Source organism: Canis lupus, chromosome 19 (genome assembly GCF_011100685.1).
Source record: "Canis lupus familiaris isolate Mischka breed German Shepherd chromosome 19, alternate assembly UU_Cfam_GSD_1.0, whole genome shotgun sequence".
Lineage (NCBI taxonomy): Eukaryota > Metazoa > Chordata > Mammalia > Carnivora > Canidae > Canis > Canis lupus.
Window position 1 is genome coordinate 36,421,804 of NC_049240.1, and position 20,622 is coordinate 36,442,425.

The 20,622-nt window shown below is 41.4% G+C and overlaps 1 long non-coding RNA gene across 3 annotated transcripts in view; it reads right to left on the reverse strand.

Annotated features, from left to right (window-relative positions):
* Positions 1–11,961: 11,961 nt before the first annotated feature.
* The window catches only part of LOC106560032, a 123,839-nt gene continuing 115,178 nt past the window's right edge, over positions 11,962–20,622 (reverse strand). For all 3 annotated transcript variants that reach the window (XR_005374187.1, XR_005374189.1, XR_005374188.1), the window contains one exon: positions 11,962–13,248. This is a non-coding gene — a long non-coding RNA (uncharacterized LOC106560032). The remainder of the gene's footprint in view (positions 13,249–20,622) is intronic.

Consider the following 20,622-nt stretch of genomic DNA (forward strand, 5'->3'; position numbering starts at 1 on the left):
TGTGTATGAGCTAAAGAAGCAGCGACCATCAAACAAGAAACAGAAACTGAGGAGGGCGTCTAGCCGGGGAAGCAACTTTGATACTGGCAAAAACAGAGATGCTGCTTGTGGCCAGTGAAAGCAGCTGATAGGATTCAGATAGACTCCAGGAGACAAAAGTCAGTCAAGCAAGCACAATTATTTGTTAAATCACAGGGGTTTGCCAAGACAGCCTGATCCAGCAGTGAACAAACAGACACTGACACGGCCCTCGTGGACTTCAAATGCCAAAAAGTCCAACATAGAAAGTGTAACTACAAGTGCAGGGAAATATGGGGATTGTGATAACCACGAAAACCATGGTTTTCACCTAGTTTGGAGGATTAAGGGAGACTCCTCTGAGGAAGTGATATTTAGGCAAAACCTAGGTCAAATAGACATTCATTAAGTCATGAAGAACCCTCACAACGTGACCTTGAAAGAGCCTAGTCCCAGACACCTGTCTGAAAGCACAGGCCATAAAGTGGAGCTCCAGTAAGGAAAAGAATCTGCTTAACCATTGCCCTGCTGACAATCTTCATCATAACTGAACTTCTAGACACTTGCCAGAGGTAGATGTCAGCCTAGCAAGTCTGAGGTCTGGGGAGCTTTCTTTTTTTTTTTTTTTTAAGATTTTATTTATTTATTCATGAGAGACACAGAGAGAAAGGCAGAGACACAGGCAGAGGGAGAAGCAGGCTCCATGCAGGGAGCCCAACATGGGACTCGATCCCAGGTCTCCAGGATCAGGCCCTGGACTGAAGGCGGCGCTAAACTGCTGAGCCACCAGGGCTGCCCTGGGGAGCTTTCAAGAGAGACCTGGAGGACTTTCATCAGAGAGGCAGGCCCACAGACCCACAAGCCACCAGCCCCAGAAGTGTCGGAATGGATGTGGGTAATCCCACAGGGATTCCGAGCCTGCACATGGGGAAGTAGGGAAGGGAGCGTCTGCTTGAGCTGTAAAGCACCCCCCAAAACAAGAACAGTCTCCCCACAAAACAAGAAGCAGATCAACTCAATAGAGATGTATATGAGGGAAAAAATGCACCTTATGAGAAACTGTGATGATAGGTTTTCTCTTGTTCTTATTTTTCTTAACATAAATAACCTGAGAGTTGGCCACATACACACACACACAGTATCATATTAATTAACATCTAACCTATAGTCAAAACTGATATAAATAAAAAATATAGACTTCAAAGCAATTACAAGTAAAATTCTGCTACTTCATTTCCTGCTCTCCTATTTCATTCTAAAAAAATGTATATCCTGGACTTCTTTTTTTTTTATTTTTTTTTTCATTTATTTATGATAGTCACACAGAGAGAGAGAGAGAGGCAGAGACATAGGCAGAGGGAGAAGAAGCAGGCTCCATGCACCGAGAGCCTGACGTGGGATTCGATCCCGGGTCTCCAGGATCGCGCCCTGGGCCAAAGGCAGGTGCTAAACCGCTGCGCCACCCAGGGATCCCTATCCTGGACTTCTAATGCACAGTATAGCAAACAGAGACAGAAATATTGTTTAACTATCACCAAACTTGCTAAGGGACTAGATCTTAATTATTCCCACCACAAAAAAGAAATTCTAATTGTGTGATTTGATCAAGGTACTGACAATGGCAATCCTACCACAATATGTAAATGTATCGAATCTTAATCTCACCAAATCTTACACAATGTTATGTGTCAAATGTATTTCAAATAAACAAACAAAAGTGTATGTGAGTTTGGGGTAAAGAAAGGTGGTGGCCAGGGAGAGGAGACCTGGTTCCCCCTGTGAGATGCCCCTCCTCTGTCCCTGAAGAGCCAGCCTCCATCCCTCGCTATCCAATGCCCTGGAGGCTGACTTTTGATGGACTAACCCAAAGGCCTCTCTTGCCTTCCAGCTTCCTATCCTGTCCACAGGCATTGACAGGATGCTGGGAGCCAGGAAGGTGAGTTCCTGGTGTTCACCCTAGGACCCCTAGGATGTGGCCATAGCACCTGCAGGGCAGCTGTCATCTGGTGCCTGTCCCACCCTGTGACTGGTGCCTCCCTCCCCTTCAGCCCTGGGCTAGTGTCAGCTCCCCACTGTGCTAGCTCAGCATTTTTCACTACCCGTTGCTGGTATCTCTGAGAACTGCCTGCACTTCAGCCACACAATCTTTAAGCTCTCCTTGGTTCCTTTGTTTAATCTTGTCAGAATCCTGACCAGGACACCAGAGGACTATACCACATGTCACAAGATTCTTATTTTTTTATTTTTTTAAGTTTTTCAAAAAAGATTTTATTTATTTATTTATTTATTTATTTATTTATTTATTTATTTGAGAGAGAGAAGAGGGAGAGAGCACAAACAGGGGGAGGGGCAGACCGAGAGGGAGAAACAGACTCCCACTAAGCAGGGAGCCCAAAACAGAGCTTGATTCCAGGTCCTGAGCAAAAGGCAGATGCCTAACCGACTGAGCCACCCAGGCACCCTTAACAAGATTCTTGATAGCAAGAGGTGGGCACTGAGGTCAAAGAAGGCCAAGAGAGGAGCAAGGGTATAAATGACAGTAAAAGCAGTTGCCTTTCCACCTCCTGGAGCTGCAGAGACTGCCCAGGGAGCAGAGTCTAGGGTCTCTGGCTAAGGAACGAAAGAACTGATTCTTTAGAGGGAAAAGAAGTCTGGAGGGGCAGGACCAGCAATAAAGCTACCATTCATGAAGAACATCCACCTGCAGCACTATGTGTAGCATTCTATCTGATTTATGTCACATGGTTCCATAAAAGCCAGATTTTCCAGATAAGGAAAAGACTCATGAAAAACCTAGATGTAATGCAGGTCTCTCTGCCCCAAGAACCCAAGGCCTTAATCACACACTCTCCTGACATGATTGCACCCACAGCTGAGACGCTGAGAAGCTTTGTCTAGTGATGGCCCCAGAATGAAAAGAAATGGGGCCCGATGCCCTATAAACATGTGCCAGCCCGAGGAACCTGCAGCTGGGTTTTAACATTAATCTTATTCAAGTACTTCAGTGTATGGATACTTGGCTTGTCCTCACTGTTTTCTTATACTTTCTTTATTTTCCATCTGTCTTTTTTTCCTGTAACCTTCTTGTTCCCTAAACAACAGCCATGAACACAAAAACCACAACAATGAAAACTTGTTGAAGTTTTCAACAAATTTTGAAATTTGTTTCAGATTTCAAGAACTGCAGGGGAAGAACTGCTTCTACACCTAAGTCAAGGATTCTGGGAACCTGGAGAAATTCCAGAGACCCATGATGGCAGCAAGAGTGGGAGGTACCTGAGGGAACCCGGTACACGTTTCAAACTAGAAAACACAAATGGGAGAAGAACACTGCAATTTTTCCTGCCTTTATTTTAGCAAGATTAACCAAAGAATGTGCAGGGCCCAGCGAAAAATAACACAGGGCCTCTTGTTCAAAAATCACTAAGCATGTCAAGATGGCAATAGCAGAGCATTAAACTGCATGTGAGACCCTCTAGAGCATGAGATTCCTTGGGACCACAAGGTCCCAGGACTGTAAAACTGGCCCAATTTCCTATCTTCCCTGAAAAAGAGAAATCAAGTTCTGTTGATCAAACACACACACACACACACACACACACACACACACACAAATTGGCATATAAGACTGTGCAGAAACCATGACTGGCAGGCCAAAAAAAATCCTATGGAATATAATAATGCTACTGTGTGGGGACCTGGGTGGCTCAGTGGTGGAGCATTTGTCTTTGGCTCAGGGAGTGATCCTGGAGTCCTGGAACCAAGTCCCACATCAGGCTCCTGGCATGGAGCCTGCTTCTCCCTTTGCCTATGTCTCCGCCTCTCTCTATGTTTCTCATGAATAAATACATAAAATATTTTTTAAAATAATGCTATTGTGTTGTGTAAATCGGAAATGACAGCCTATATGCTAATTCGAATGCTCAGGACAATCAACCTTGAATCTCAAGCTCTCTGTCAGAGATCACCCACCAGTGCCTTTGCTGGAAACGGTTCTTTTCACTCATTAATCTCAGAGCCGACACAGCTGTTGTTTCCAGGAAACACTGAAGACCCTGATACAGCCACATCCTCAGAAAACAGTCACCGAAATGGACCTCTGTTGTCTAAAAAGTCATTTAACAAAAGAAAACGATGTTAATCAACAATTTCTAGCGCTTAGAACCTGCCTCAAGTTTGTCCAAACGTTGATAAATTGCTATTAATTTTGCACAATAAAGGCCAAGCTATCATTTGTTTCTATCTGCTTATAAAAAATGAGTTTAATCTCTAAATATTAATGAAAAGTGTTCATTTATAACCAAATAACTCTGCGGCTTTCTAGATAGTACCATCACTAACATAAATTTATCACAAGGGTGGCAGCAAAGTCAAATCACAGACCAATCGAAATCATCACTAATTGGAAAATCAAATCTGGCTAAATATCAAGTTTGGGCCAGAGCCCACTCGTTTTCCCCAGTGCGGTCTGCAGGGCTGAAGGAAGGCGGGTAGACCTGTTACTCTGCAGACAGTCAGATTAAATCATTTATCCTCAAACCTCTCACTCCTGTAATAAGCATTTGTTGTTTTTGTTCTCTTCTCTTTCCCAGTAACAGTACCCCAGCTTTCCTTGGGGGGCCTCACTCTCCCTAACCGTGTGTAATCCTGGTGGTGCTATAAAACCAGGTGCCTCCTGACCTCCAGACGAAGCTTGAGCAGTTGACTGAACTTGGATGATTGAGACGAACTCTCCTAGGGCTTTGAACTGTGATAGAAAGAAAAGATATCTTTTGAATCTCATTCATCCCCGGCAGTGGGGCTCTGCAGAGACAACTTGTTTCTCCCTCTGGGTCTCCAAATCTACCTCAATCCCTGCCATTTTAAACCCTTTTCTCCAGCTTTCCTATCTTTTCTATGAGTTATCCAATATCCTGGCAGTAAATTACTTTTCTGTTAAAGTTGGCCAGAGTATCTGATGCTCTGCAACTAGAAAAACACTTAACAACATGACTTGCTCTCCGTTGTGATTGAAGGATGTTTTAGCTCCCAAAGGCATATGAGATCAACAGAAGACAAGCTCACAAAGTTCAGCATCTCAGAAGAAGTTGAAAGCGTTTACAAATATGACGGAAGAAATGGCAAAGCAGCACACCGAAGTGTTCAGTGTAGCATGACCAATGTCTATGGGTATATATCAGAATGTCTACTAAGGAATACCCAGAGAATTAGATTTTAAGGCAATTGTCAGGCAGGATGTGAGATTAAAGGCTGAAAAGCTCTCAATTTAACAAGATGAAAGGAATGATCTACCCAGATCAAATGCACTTGACAATTGCCACAAATCACTTGCAATTAGCATTATAGGATCACCCAGACATAAAGCAAAACAGATTTTTACATTGCAGGCCTATGTCATTAAATTACCAGTGCCCTACCAATCAGTTTGGCTGTGACACATCTGGTTAGGTTAAGCGAGGCACCATGGTTTTTATCCACAATAGGTGTCCTAGGAGATGAAATGTGTGACTTACGCAGAAAAAAAGCCTACAGGCAAATTCCGTGGCTGCACTTTAGCATTTCTATTCTCTGTTCAAGTTTGAGTGGTTCAAAAACATCTAAATTCAAAATCTATTTCCCCCTCTCTGGGAATATTAATATAATCTCTGTGAACACCAATGACTATTTGAAATCTACCTTTAAAAAAGAACTTCAACCTATATTTTCTTTAATGTAAAGAAAAATAACTAGGTATATTGACTATGGTTTTACAAGAGGATATAAAAATATCAATTTGGAGTAATGATATCTTGTCTACTCACTGTCTATTCGAATGGACCGGGCCAAAATCCTGCCTGCCTGTATTCTGACAAGGACTTCTTTTCTTGGATACTGCCACCAGTATCCCAAGAGATGGGGGGCCCCAGTTTTGGCCTTAAATGATTCCGATATTTGCAACTTCCATTGCTTCCCCCCGATGGTATGGTTCCAGTGGAGTCAAAGCTGAGCCAAAAAGTTGCGAGAGTGAGAATACTTTTTGTTGAAACACAAGGAGACTGGAGTATAGGGGACCTGACCAGTCCACGGCGAATCAACCCGCAGCCAGTACAGTAGCTACTGCTGCTGCCAATCGAGTATGACCAGTTCTCTGCCACCTGGGCCCAGGGCCTCCTGGCACTTCCTGGCCCCTTGTACTGGGGGAGACTATATAGTCCTGGCCAGTGAACTGTAAGAAGGGGCATGTGTCACCTCCAGGCTAAACATTAAATGGCCAATGAAATGCCCTCTGGAGCTTTTTCTTCCCATGTGGTGGACAGAAACTATGTATAATGGCTGTCCTGGAGTGAGAAGACGTGGAGTAGAGCACCCAAGCTGAACGTCAATGCTGATGGAGCACTAACGAGAGATCAAATTTTGCAGTAAAACGCCTCTAGGATTCGGTAGGTTACTGTAGCATAATTTTGCCTAATTGCATCATCACCAATGCTTTCTTTAAGCAGTCCTTTCAAACAGTAAAACCCAGCTCTTGATTTTGTCTAATAGCTATCAATGAGGTCATAGGACATGACATAAACAAACCTCTTGGTGACTAATTGAGCTTTGAACAGACCCTACTGTTAGAATGTTGGCAGATTCCATCGGCTCCATGCTCGATTCCACAAGTACTTTGGAAGCATTACTGTGTGTCTACGTGCAGAAAAGTGCATTGAATTCTATGAAGAACAGAGACTCAGTGTAGGAGTCTTATTGGCAAAAGTCACAGCTTATGGCAAGGAAAAAAAAGGGGCTTGAGAACTTCCACTGAATTGGGCCACCAGCAGGTAATTTTTGACATGTGAAGCAAACTTTCTACCTGAGTGCAAAGGTTGTGTAGGCAGTATCACAGCAGGCTTGTGTTCCCTTCTCTGCCAAGCCTGCCCTGCTGGTCCATACGCACTTGTCTCCTGTTTGTTGACCCTGAGCATTACCTCTGCTTATTGTCAGACATAAGATGCTAAGCTCATTAAGGGGTTTGGATATACATAAGAACTTTGCCAAAAGCTTATTCCTGTGAGTTGAACTGGGCTGGTTGTAATGACGTGCATTATAAACTCCAAACTTTTACTAAAATCTGGTACACATGTGCATGCACACATACACAATTGATTATTAACAAAATTGGGGATTAGGTTCCTTTGATGTTGTGATTTATAGTAAGAAAAATATATATGGTCTTCATCCCCATTTGGGACATAGAGCTTCTGAAAGCCTTGGAATTTCTGAAGTGAGGAGAGCAACACGGAGGTCTTTTGTTATATTAATGAGGTGCCTTTTGGACCACACCTAAGGATGGGGGCTGGTTGCCAGGAAACCGAACTATGTGAGTCCAAACTAGCCCCCACCTCTTAGAGAAGACAGGGGCTAGTGGTTGAGCCCAATGTTAAATCAATAATTTAATCAACCATTTCTATGTAATGAAGACTCCATAAAAACCCAAAAGGATACAATTAGGAGACCTGCCAGGTCGGTGAACACAGGAAGATTTGAGAAGAATGGCACACCTTCCTCATGACTTGCCCTGTGCATCTCTTCCATCTGGCTGCTCCTGAGTTATAGCCTTTAATCTAGTAAGTAAAGTGTTTTCCTGAGTTCTGTGAGCTGTTCTAGAAAATTAATTGAACTCAAAGAGGGGATCATAAGAACATCTGACTTATAGCCAGCCGGTCAGAAGAACAGGAGCAACCTAGACTGACATCTGAAGGGAGGTGAGGTAAGTCTTACAGGACTGAGCCCTCAAACTGTCAGACCTGATGCCATCTCTGGGTAAATAGTGTTAGAATGGAATTGAATTCTGGGACACCCAGCTGGTGTCCAATAATTGCTTGCTGGTGTGGGGAACCCTCCCTCCCCCACATTGAAATTGGCTCCCAGCATCTTTTTAGCTCCATAGTGAGTAGTTAAAACATTGAGGAGGTGAAATTAATGAAGATGCAGAAACTAGAGACGCCTCACACTACGGCTTGAAGGATGGGGAGATGTGAGCTTATGGCATTTACAGACATCACTCTGCTGGCTATGAACACTTTTGGACCATTCTCTCTAGTTTCTCAATATGCCCATATATTTAGTTACCAACTAATAAACAATAAACTAGGTCTTTATTTTAGAGTAAAGCAATTTCTTATTTCCAAGGGGGAAAAGTCTGTAATATGTATATGTCACACCCTATTAAGTGACCTTGGGCAACACTCATAATTCATTTAAGCATCAATTTCCTAGTCTGCTCCATGCAGGACACTGCATCCCCTAACAGTTTTGTTAATTCTCTGATGACTACATGCTATGATCTTCTAGCCATCTATTTTCTTTAAATTTGCCACACACACACACACACACACACACACACACACACAAACCCTCCCGTTACAATTGTCACGTTATTCATCCCTTTGGCCAAATGAAGAAAGAGAGAATAAAAAACAACCATCACATTTAAATGAAAAGAGTTATCAGTCATTCTTGTATATTGCAGCTGCTTGAGAAGCCATAGGGCAAAGGCATTTATATGGAAGATAAGCTCATTGTGTTGAACAAATTAATGCTGGATTGTGAATTAAATGGCGTGTCTTCGGACATCTAATTAGCTTTGTGCTGCTCAATTAAGTTTTGAAAGGACATGTTGTGTTTCTTGATGGAATACAGAATATACTTCAAGGCTATTGCTGCTCTGGATAATTTCAATTTCAAACCTAGTGAAAATGAGCAAGAAAGAATCAAGGGCTTTGTAAACCACAAACAATTCAGACTTCCCAAACAACTTAAATTCAAACCATAAATAGTAAAATAACACAGTTTATTTTTAACCACATCAGGAAATGTCAACAAGCCAACAAACATGAAATTAGCTATAACTTTCTTTTTCATAATATCATTTACATGGAGAATAAATATCTTAAAAGTAAGGGTGAACAGTACAGTCAGAATGCCTTCTAGGCTTTATATAATTTTATTCTACAAGATGACATCATCAACATCACTTATTCTATAGACTGAGGGGGAAAGTGTTGTTACAGGAAGTGCTTAGGCTTTGGAATAAGAGAATGTTAAACTGAACTCGTTTCAAGCTATAATTCTGCTACTTTCCCTTCAAAGATTACTTAACCTCTCTGTCTGGATTTTCTCACCTGTAAAATGGGGTTATAATTCTTATCATTAGGGTGATTATGAAGACTCTAATAGTCTAAGAAGAGTGTCAGCATCAGTTAAACCCACTGTCTCTTAGTGTCTTTTCCCTTGCCATATTGGCTGTGAACTGACCACAATCATGTGCAGGCTTTCTGTGAAATACCAGGACCCTCCAGTGATTGGACATAAATATGTCCGCTGCTCCAGACAAATTGTCACCTGGGGCTATGCTATAGGAAAAGCAAAGGTTTCAGATGGAATTCTGTTACTCATGTGAATATAGTAAGTAAATACAAAATCAATCTCACTTTCTGTTTCTGTAAAATTGGGGATGTCCCTGCTTCTATCGTAGAGCAATCTGTCAAGTCCCCAGAATGGAGAGTGGAAATCCCAGTCAGACTCAACAGTGCTCCGAAAGCAGGATCTGCTAATCTTGTCAGATCAGGTGACAATGCCCAGGAGGGGAGGAAAGCGCAAGACCAAGACCAAGACCAAGACCAATCCAGACCTAGAACCAAACCTTGCATGGTGCATAAAGGGTTAAGACATACATATTTGCAATGCCCCCACCACAGCAACAACCATCACCATCACCAAGATTTGCAAGACTGTAATGTAAGTGTTTCTTACTAAACTCAAAACCCAGAAATGTGCTCTCCTGTACTTCCTCAAATGCCCACTTTCCTCAGTAAACTTGAACCCACAGAGTATACTTCCCTCAATTTTCTTATCCTCAGACCATCCACTTCTAAGAAATGAAAACTGAACATTTGTCTTGCTCCACATACCACATTTTTGTTTTGTTGTTTCCTTTCCTAACTTGGGAGACCATAACCCCCATGAAACTGTGCTAACACCACAAAAGAGGGCTGTTTCCTTTCAGACACCCTCCAGGTAGCAATGAGCAAAGACTCTTTTTAGTTCCAGTAGGTGGTCTTTTATTTCAGGGCTCTTTTATTTCAGAGCATAAGTAATGCATTACTGAATTTGCCAGATTCTTATACTTTCTAGCCGATCACATTCCTGGAACACAAATCATTACCCCAGTGAAAAATTTCTTCTAGCGTTCCCCAGGCAAATGAAACTCCCCAGTGCAGGTCAGAAATAGCAATATTTGAAGCTTTTGAAGGGTCCACTTCTGGAAAGTGGATTCCTGACAAGATTGTCAACCAGCCACATACTCAGCACACTGATTATACCAAGTGACCTTAAATATGCAGCAAACAATAACAGCGCTGTGAAGTGTTTCTAATCATACCACATTTACTTACATCAATTTTTTAAATTTACCTTATGCTTAGAAAGGTGGTGTGGCAAGGAACAGGAGATTGCATGTATGCACATAAACTAGTTTGAAGAAAAGCAATGAATTTCTTTAAAAAGTAGAAAATTTAACATGCACCAACTGAATTTATTAGTTTCGTTTTCACTTGAGAAAAAGGATCACAGTGGTACATGTAGACAATGGAATATTACTCAGCACTAAAAATAAATGAGCTATCAAACCATGACAAGATACGGAAAAAATGAATATGTATATTACTAAGTGAAAGAAGCCAATCTGAAAAGGCTACATACTGAATGATTCCAATTATACAACATTCTGGAAAATGCAAAACTATGGAGAGAGTAAAAAGGTCAAATGTTACCAGGGATTAGAGGAAGGAAGGATGAGAATGAGTGAGCAGAACACACAAGATTTTTAGGGCAGTGAAAATACTCTGTGTGATATTATAATGGCGGATATATGTCATGATACATTTGTCCAAACCTATAGAATGTACACGACCAAGAATGAACTCTAAGGTCAACAATGGACTTTGCATGGTTACAATGCATCAATGTAGGTTCATCCTTGATTTAAAAAAAAAAAATACAATTCTGGTGAATGGCATTGATAAGAAGGGAAGGCTATCCATACGTAAGGGCTGGGAGTATCTGTGTGTCTTCCTCTTAATTTTATTCTAAACCAGGAACTTCTCTAAAAAAATAGTATTTTTTTAATGACTAAAGAGCCTACTATGTGCATCAAACCATAGGCTATGTGTTGGGGATGCCAGATAGGGGCCCCCTCCTCAGAACACACAGGCTAGTACTCATGGAATCACAGATAATGTCCTGATCACTGCAAGAGTCATCCTTGTAATATCATTAATGAGTGGTGATCCAGCTGTGATTAAATCCAGTATAAGGACTGGACCTTCCTCTGGAACATATTTCCTCAGGGAAAACCTAATGAACCAACATTAATATGAGGGGTTTTTTTTTCCTTTGTATCCAGGACAGATATAACGTACTACCTTTCCTAGAGAGTATATTTACATTTTTATAACATATTCTTGTCTTTAGATTCAGTCCTCATAGTTTGAATTTCAGAGATGGTAGCAGACCAATCAGAAGGCTATTTCTTGATTGAGGTAGGAAAGAGACCTGTCTGTGCCCTTCCATTTACACACTATGATTGGCTACCTTTCCCATATAAAGGAATGATCCTGCTTCCAAAGGATGAGTAATTGTGAAGAATAAAACACTTTTCATATAAGTCACAAAAATAACCATCTCTGTCCTCACATCATTTCCCTTCCTTTATTCCACTATAATTTAGAAAATGATTTAAAACTTTGGACTTTAGTGAATACTGCAAAATCCGGTCTGCAATTAGTTCTGTATGTTTAAGGTTTCCTTCATCAGAGAAAATCATAATTCTTTAGAAGCAAAGTTAAGTTTTGAAAAAGATATGAATCTGCAAGCTCCCATTTTTAGAGAAATTGATTTATAAGAAAAAAAAAAGGACCTTAGTATGATTTCCTAGGTAAAAAAAAAAAACCTAAAATAAACCTTGGGGAAATTGGTACAAGAAGCTGCCATCAAATTCTAGCTCTTAACATTTATGATCAACTTTTACTATTACCAGGTGCCAGGGAATGTGCTGGGTGCTTTCTCACGCATTAGGCCATCAGTCCTAAGAAACTAGTGTTAGTGTAGTCTAAGCTATGACAGCACTGGGACCAAAGTGTGAGAAGATTATGAAACCCAAGTCCATGAAATAATCCTTAAGAAGCTACTTCAGGTCATGCTAGGACTGCAAGTCTTGCTTACCTCCCTCTTTGATAGCATAGTGATTTCTACTTAATGGTACCCCACAAGTGCTTACTGAATTGAGCAAATGCCATATAAAAGCCCAAAGCTGCTGCCTCCACAGCTTCTCCAGGCCTTCAGAAGGTTTATTAGAAAGCAGTACGCGCTTTCTCTCAACATCCTGTCTTAGTGATTGATGACATGGGAGATGATTAAAGATTCTCATACTCAGAGTCTTTAATATATTGGTAGTAATCCCTTCAAATAAATCACATGTAAGTAATAAGTTAAGGGCGCCATTCAAAAATTACAAAGGAAGTCAAAACCTATTTACTGGGACTTGTCAGAATGGGGATTTATTCTTGTTATCAGAAATATAATGCAGATCTTCCTCAACTTAAGATGGGGTTATGTCCCAATAAACCAATTGTGCGTTGAAAATACCATAAGATGAAAATACATTTACTACATCTAACCCCCCCAAACAACAAAGCTTAGCCTCGCATACCTTAAACATGCTCAAAACACTTATATTAGCCCACAGCTGGGCAAAATCATCTAACATGAAGCCTACTTTATAACAGTGTTGGCTATCTCATGTAACTGAGTATTGTTATTGAAAGTCAGCAACAGACCAGTTGTGTGGGTACAGAGTGGCTGTAAGTGTATTGGTTGTTTGTCCTCATGATCACATGACGGCCTGGGCGCTGCCACTGCCCAGCATAAGGAGAACATCTTACCACACATCACTATCCAAATTCAAAATTCCAAGTACAGTTTCTACTGAATGGGTATCACCATTGTAAAATCAAAAGTCGTAAGTCTAACCATCAAAGGAACAGTCTGTACCAGGTTGTGTTTCAAACTTGCCTCTCGAATGACTCTTCTTTGGTTTTGTTGATAGCTCAGTCTTAATGGACATGACAGCATTTGGCAAGCAAACAGCTAAATCTGTTTGCAGTACATGAATTTCACTCCGTATTATCATATCGGTGTCCATGGTCACATCTGTGAGGCCAAAGAAAGAGAAACAAACAGCTTTGGAGAAAAACCACCAGTGAGCCCTGGATAAGTCTGAGTGAGTCTGGGCATTTTCTTGGTTTGCAGGTCAAATTGAATATCATCTAAAATAAATTATTTGCTTTCATAAAAAAAGACTTTCCACCCAGAACTTTAAGCTGTTTTAATAAAGAATTTTAAAAGTGCCATTTTAGCAATAAATTCTGATACAGGAGAAAGACTCAAAGTTAGAAAATAGAATTTCTGCTCACCCGAAGCAGAAAAGGCAGACAGCTGAGTTACCTTATAAACTTACCAACATCCCTGTCAGGACAACACCTCTGAGAAGATTTCTCTGGCCTAATCTTACAGTAACATTTCATTATTTCTCATTTTTCATTTTAATTTATTTTTTAAACATATATATTTGAGAGCCTACTATGTACCAGGTGCTGGGAATACCACAGTGACCCCAACCAGATGAGGTCTCTCCCATCAGGGAACTAACATATCAGTGGGGAGAGAATCCTAACCAAACACCATAGTCCAGCATGTAAAACTGTTGTAGAGATGCTGTAGGGCAGACCCATGATTGGGGATTTGACCAAGACAAGGAGATCAAGAAGGGACTCTGGTCGTTAACTCTGGAGATGTGGAAATGAAGCATGTAAAGAGCGCTGAAGCAGAAGGAACTAGAGGTACAAGTGTCCATCACTGGAAAGAGCATGGTGACTACCAGGGACAAAAAGGGGACCGATGTGGGGCTAAAACACAACCTGGGAAGGAAAGCATGGTACAAGGTGAGGTGGAGATGGGGAGAAACTAGACCATGCAGGCCTTACTAATCTGCTTAAGAATTTTGTCTTCAATTCAGCAGCAGTGGGAATCCACCAATGGTTATAGGGATGGTGGTATCATGAACAGCCCTGAAATTTTAAAGATGGTTGTAGGTAGGAGAAGAGATTAAAAGGGGGTCAGAGTGGGCAACCTGGGTGGCTCAACGGTTTAGTGCAGCCTTCAGCCCAGGGCCTGATCCTAGAGACTGGAATTGAGTGCCACATCGGGTTCCCTGCATGAAGCCTGCTTCTCCCTCTGACTGTGTCTCTGCCTGCCTCTCTCTCTCTCTCTCTCAATGTGTCTCTCATGAATAAATAAATAAAATCTTTTTAAAAAGTGGGGGGGGGGGGAGAGTGTCCATGAGTAGATCAGTTAGAAGGTTCAGAGCCCAGGCAAAAGATGATGGTAGCTTAGACTAGAAGTAGAAGTAGCAGGAGGTGGGTGGACGTGAGACAGTTTCTCCTGGCCACTTCCATATTGCCCAACCCACACCCTCCATTCCTCCCTTCTAAATAGCTTTACTTCCATCTACATCGATTTTTTTGCCTGCTTAATGCTCCCCACTGCAGGACCAGCTTTTAGTACTATACTTTACAATAAAGGCTCCACGTCTATTTGTGTTATGAATGAGTAGTTCCCACTTTCATTATGCTCTTCCCTGCACCATAAAATTCTTCCAATTCAATTCATCCTACATTGCACCACATAGGCACACACACAGAGGTCACAGAACTGGCCTAGTGGCCCTAAGATCACAACTGGAGATTCCTGAGGGGTGGAGGAGGGTCCCCTATCCCTACCCCCAAGCATTAACCTTAAATATACAAAGCCAGTATGAGAATGAGCAGTCACAAGAAGGTGAAGCCTTGAGGAATGGATTTCATGTCTTTGAACTGAGTTTTCTCTATAACACCTGCTGCTGTGCCATTTGCATCCATCTCATAAACCATGTTGGCTATGATTTCCCCAAGTTGTTAGCACCTTTTCTAGATTCTCAGATGGACATTTAACATTCTACTAGTCCATGTCCCAAACTATAAAATGCTCTTAATACTAGAAGATAACTCATAACATAATAAAGATAATATAAATATAAAACACTTTAAAATGGCCTTTTATCTGTGTTTCCTCCCTTGACATTCACAATAACACCACGAGGTAGGCAAGACCGGGATTTATTCCCTGTTGGTGGCTTAAGGATACAACCAACTCTTTCAGTCAACAGTAAAATGAGCAGTTGCTGGTCTGACTAGTTGGGGAGACTAAACACGGCTTCTCTGAGAGCCTTAGCTAACTCAAACCTGGGTGTCTCAGACTTGGAGTATAAGCCATTTCCCTCACAGACTCTTCCTCTGGAGGACACGTGAATTCCTGTGATACTTAAGAAAATCTCATTTTAGCCATTTCACATAGACAATGATCTGAAATTGGAAATAACACTCACAGCTTATGTTAGGCAAAACCAGTTTCTACTAATATCCAGAAATTATTCCCACGGGATTTTATCATCTGGGTTACCTACCACAAGGGAAATGCCCTCTAGTGCTAATTATAGAAACAAACGGGGATGGTAGAAGGCACACAGCTAGCTTTGACACTTTCTATACTTTCTCTGACTAACCAAATTGAGAAGAGAAACCAAGAATCTTAGAGTTTAAAAGGCCCTTAGCAGATATCCAGTCCACTTCCTTGGCCCTTTGGTCAATAACCCTGTATGTGCATGTGTGTGCATGTGTTCAAAAATGTTACATCTGAGGTCACCCTTTTGGGAGTTCAAAGGTTCATGCCAGCAATGCTGCCACTGCATAAAATAGTTTGGAAATCTTTTCTTTGGGAACAGTCATTAGAGTCAATTTATAAGCTGTAAGAAAAACCAATGATTTTGCCTTTCAAGAAGTCATGATTCTTTTCAACCAGAATGACTTCAGACTGAGGTCCAGATGACAAATGGCATTTGTCAATAAGCAATACACCCTGAAAGGACAAAGATTTGCTGCAACTAAAGACCATCAAGGAAATGTGGCTATAGATGTTGCAGGCCACGTGGATGCTCCCAAAAGAACAACAGTGCCACTCTTCTGGGTACACAGCCTCTAAGGAATCTTTGTTAATGAGATCATGTTCACTTGGATGTAGAATTTCTAGTGTCTGTGCTTCCAGAAAACATCTCCTGCCATGGCATAGTCACATTGTGGACCTCATTTTATTTCTACACCTTTCCAGAGTACTGACCATTGTTGTCATCTTGCCTCTGCTTTCCCAACAATGTCTGCATCAAATAGCACAGTCTTCAAGGTCTGCCCACAGAGACGTTTAAAATAACTGTGGTGACAAGGATAAAATTGCCGTCTAACATTTTCCTCTCTGTTTTTGAACACATGGAAAGTGGCCATATCTTGCATACACTGATTTAACTATTAAAACTCAAATATGTGACTCTTTAAATTGTCCACTGGCAATTAGCCCAGTTTATAGGGAGATGGGGAGTGTGAAACTTGTTTTTCTTACCGAGGAAACCATGATTTTAAGTTTTATTTTAAAAATAAGAAACAATAACAAAAATAGACTACATCTTCAGAATTTTTCTGGGAACACACCTCTTCTCAGCTCATTCCATCTCAGCAAAAACATATCTTCGGATCCAGTCATTTTTACCTCTAAAATTTTTCAAAGAAATAAGCAAGAAATGTTCACATTTTATCTAAAAGTATGCTTATCACAGAGATATATAGGAGTGAAAAAAATGAAAACATGCCACTATATAAATCAAGAGGCTGATTAAACAAATTATTGTATAAATGTTGGCATAATATTTTGCCACTGCCAGAAATCATGTTTTTGTAAAGAACTTAATGATAAGAGGAAAGATTCACCCCCACAGGCTCTAAGAAGCAGATGGCCCAAGATCCAAGCATCTTTCCAATTTAGGCAGTCACCCTCCTCCTCAGAACCACTTCTGTCTCAAAATGTACCTGTAGGATTTTAATTTATAGACACGACTGAGTGACAACACAGAGGCTAATGCTGTCAAAAGAATTCAATATAGAATTTTTATCTCATTATTCACATTTCTCAAGGGGATAGGGCATGCCACACCACGCAGGGCCACATGAAGAAGGACCAGTTCTGGCCAGGAATCCAAAGGGGCAAGTAGAAAGCATGACCCAGAGCTTTATTGTGTTTTCCACAGGAACAGGTTAGGATTAACTCATTTGAATAATATCAGTGGGATATTATGAGTTATAGAGGTCATCTATAGTTGTCTGGCTCTTGGCCTTGACTGATTAAGGCAGAGGACTCTTACCACCTGGAATGTAACAGTCAGATAGAAGAGGTGGTTCTCAGTGAGGGCTCTAGACTAGCTAGTTGGCAAATGAAAATCATGCTCTTTGGGGTGAGCCCTTTGGCATCTCTAAGAATTGACTAGCCCTGGAAGGGGCAGTCTCTCCCCAGTCAGTGAGGCCTCAAACACCAGATCATCAAGAATAGAGAAAATGAGAAAACGTAGTTAACACAATCTCTGTGAAGAAACAGCTGCCCCCTGGACCACAGGACAAGCATGTACTTATCCTAGGCATGCTTGTCTCTTTCTCTTAAGAAATGGTCAGACAGGGATCCCTGGGTGGTACAGCGGTTTGGCGCCTGCCTTTGGCCCAGGGCGCGATCCTGGAGACTCGGGATCGAATCCCACGTCGGGCTCCCGGTGCATGGAGCCTGCTTCTCCCTCTGCCTGTGTCTCTGCCTCTCTGTCTCTCACTGTGTGCCTATCATAAATAAATAAAAATTTAAAAAAAAAAAAAAAGAAATGGTCAGACTAACCCTTTTGGTCTCCTTCAGGATACTATGTTCCCAGATTTCCAATTTTCATGTAACATATGCAACTCTGACACAATCTATGGCCCCTGCCTTGCTGATTTGCCTCTGAACTAAGGGGGCTCACCATTTAATCATCTTTGCACCCACCATAGCTCCTTGCACTTCATACAATGTGCACCTCTTCAAAGGAGGCAGTTCTGACCACAACCATCCCTACTGACAGCTGGTGGATCATACAAGACCCTGGCATGAGAGTTCTGCAAGAGAGGGTAGGCACCAAGGGAGTAGTATATATACTCTCAAACTGGCAACATTTATTGGACATATATATACGTGGACATATGAATTATTCCATGTTGATGTTCGTGTCTCAGTATGCTTTGTTGCTCCAAACACAGTTAAAAGCCTGTGCTTAAAACAATTTTGGCAATTACCTAGATCAATTTTAAGGAATGAGGCCATGGAAAGAAGTCATGATTATAGGATGGGAAGAAGGGCACAGCAGAGTGTAGTCAGAAGAATGAATGGAATTCACCCCCGGAAGAAGGGAATGGGGATTAAAAAAAAAAAAAAAAAAAAACCCTTACAACAGGCATGGCGAAGAGCTCTAGAAATTGTATTTGTCTAACAGATGAGCACTGCAGCCACTCTTTGGGAACGGATGACAAAGGCGAACATTATGTGTGATTAGGCCAACATGGAGCCATTCACATTTGGAGGCTTGTTAGACAATTTCACATTCTTCTGGAGTTCAGCCAACTGATGGGCTGTGACGTGAGATAATCGGTGCCACTGATGTGTGAAGGTCCCATAAGAGATGACAGGCAGATTGTGCAGAAACAGGCATCCCGGGATCCCTGCGTATGAGCAGACAGGATAAATGCATGCACTAACACGATGCCCATTTGCAAAACGACAGCCTGTTTAAGCAAGCTGACAGCAACAACAATTTTTCTGAAGTATTACTCCTAATGATTCGGAAGGGGAAAAAAGGAACCACATTTTCTTTCCGGATGTCAATGATAGGCAACATGTGTTACTGTTTTTTCTGTTTAGGAAAAGTGGAGAGTAAGGGGAAATTGAAATGTATGCATATTTTTAGTGGCTTTCAGGTTTAAGAACGTGACAGTTGCAGCAGGTACCGCGGGGAACGTCTATAATTGTTTTCCCGATGCCTTTCCACTGCCCTATATCAAGCCAAGTCCTGACTAAGAAACTCCTATTCATAGTTCCCACTTCCACATCTCTCATTCATTCCTCATCGCACCCCACTCTGGCTTCTCTGAGCCAAGGTCACTGATGGCCTTCTAACTGTCAGATCCAGTAAACATATTTGTTCTAGTTGCCATTTCTGTTGTATTTCAAAGACTCCATTGACATGCTTCTGATTTTGGGAAACTTGACAGTTCAAGGGAGACTTTCCCTATCATGAAATTAAAGATTTACTTCAGGCTTGTGGAGGGCAAGAATAACTTCCATCTCCAGTGGCTGGAAGGGGCAGGAGGGCTCCAGACTTGGAATCCCTCGAGGCTTTGTTCTATGGAGCAAGCATTACAATTTTCCAGGAAGCTGAGACAAAGTAGTCATCATCCTAAAACGTTAAATGCTGCATGTTGACACACACATTTTTTTTCAAAGTCTTTTTATTCCTTTTATGTAAAGAAAGCATGATTTAATTGATAGAGTCTGGACTACGAACTTGGTTAGGGCCTGGGATTGGGTTGTCTATCACATAGAGTACTCAGCCAAAAGTTACTGATTTGAGTTTTGAAATCTGAAAATGTCCCTCAGTCACACTGTCCTAGCCAATCATCAGGTACCTAAGGAAACATGTTCTTGTTCTTTCCCTTTTCTCCCTGCCCCTGGGTAACTCCCACTCCTCTCCCTTGGGAAGCCTTCCCTGCCTGCCCCGCACAAGCCAGGATTGGGTGACCATCACATCACCCTCTGCCTTACACTGCTAGAGAGCTTAGAAAGGATCATTAGGATGGAATCAGCTGAGTTTGTCTTACCTGGTTGACTGAAAAATCATTGACAATGAAGATAATATGTCTTATTCATCTCTACTGCCAAATGCAGTGCCTGGGAATAAGTACGACTCAATAAATTTTTGTGGAATGAATGAAGGAAATAGTATCATTACTAGCCAACAATAGCACCAATTGGAGTCCATACATGTTCTAAAACAAAAATGCTAAAGTGTCGAATGCTATGTAATATGCAAGTGAAATTACTGAGCCACCAGGAACCAAGGACTTTAATGCTGTACGTTGAAAATATGCTCAGTACAGGAAAACTACAAGTCCTTGAATTAGTTTAATGCCACTTGTGCTGATAACACAGATCTGCTGTCTTCATTTAGCTTCCCAGCAGGTTACAAGAACACAGTTTGAAAGGGTGTCATATTCTTTTACTGAATATTCAATAAAGTTATAATGAAATTGAAATGCTGGAGTCCATAAGAAACATTGTACATTTTGTTATTCATTCCACCTTAAAATAAAATCTTACTTTAAAAGCACTTTATGCATGTCTTCTGTTCTAATATCTCCAGTAATGCTCAGTACCATGTGATACAGACCCCCTGGTCATTCTGAGAAATGAGCATTCCTTCTCTGCAATACAAGAAATTCTAGAGATTTCATAAAACCACTATCTGCCAGAAACAGAGTAACTAGACAATACATACGTTCTTGAGGAGGGCCAAAGGCATTGGTCACAGAAAGGAGA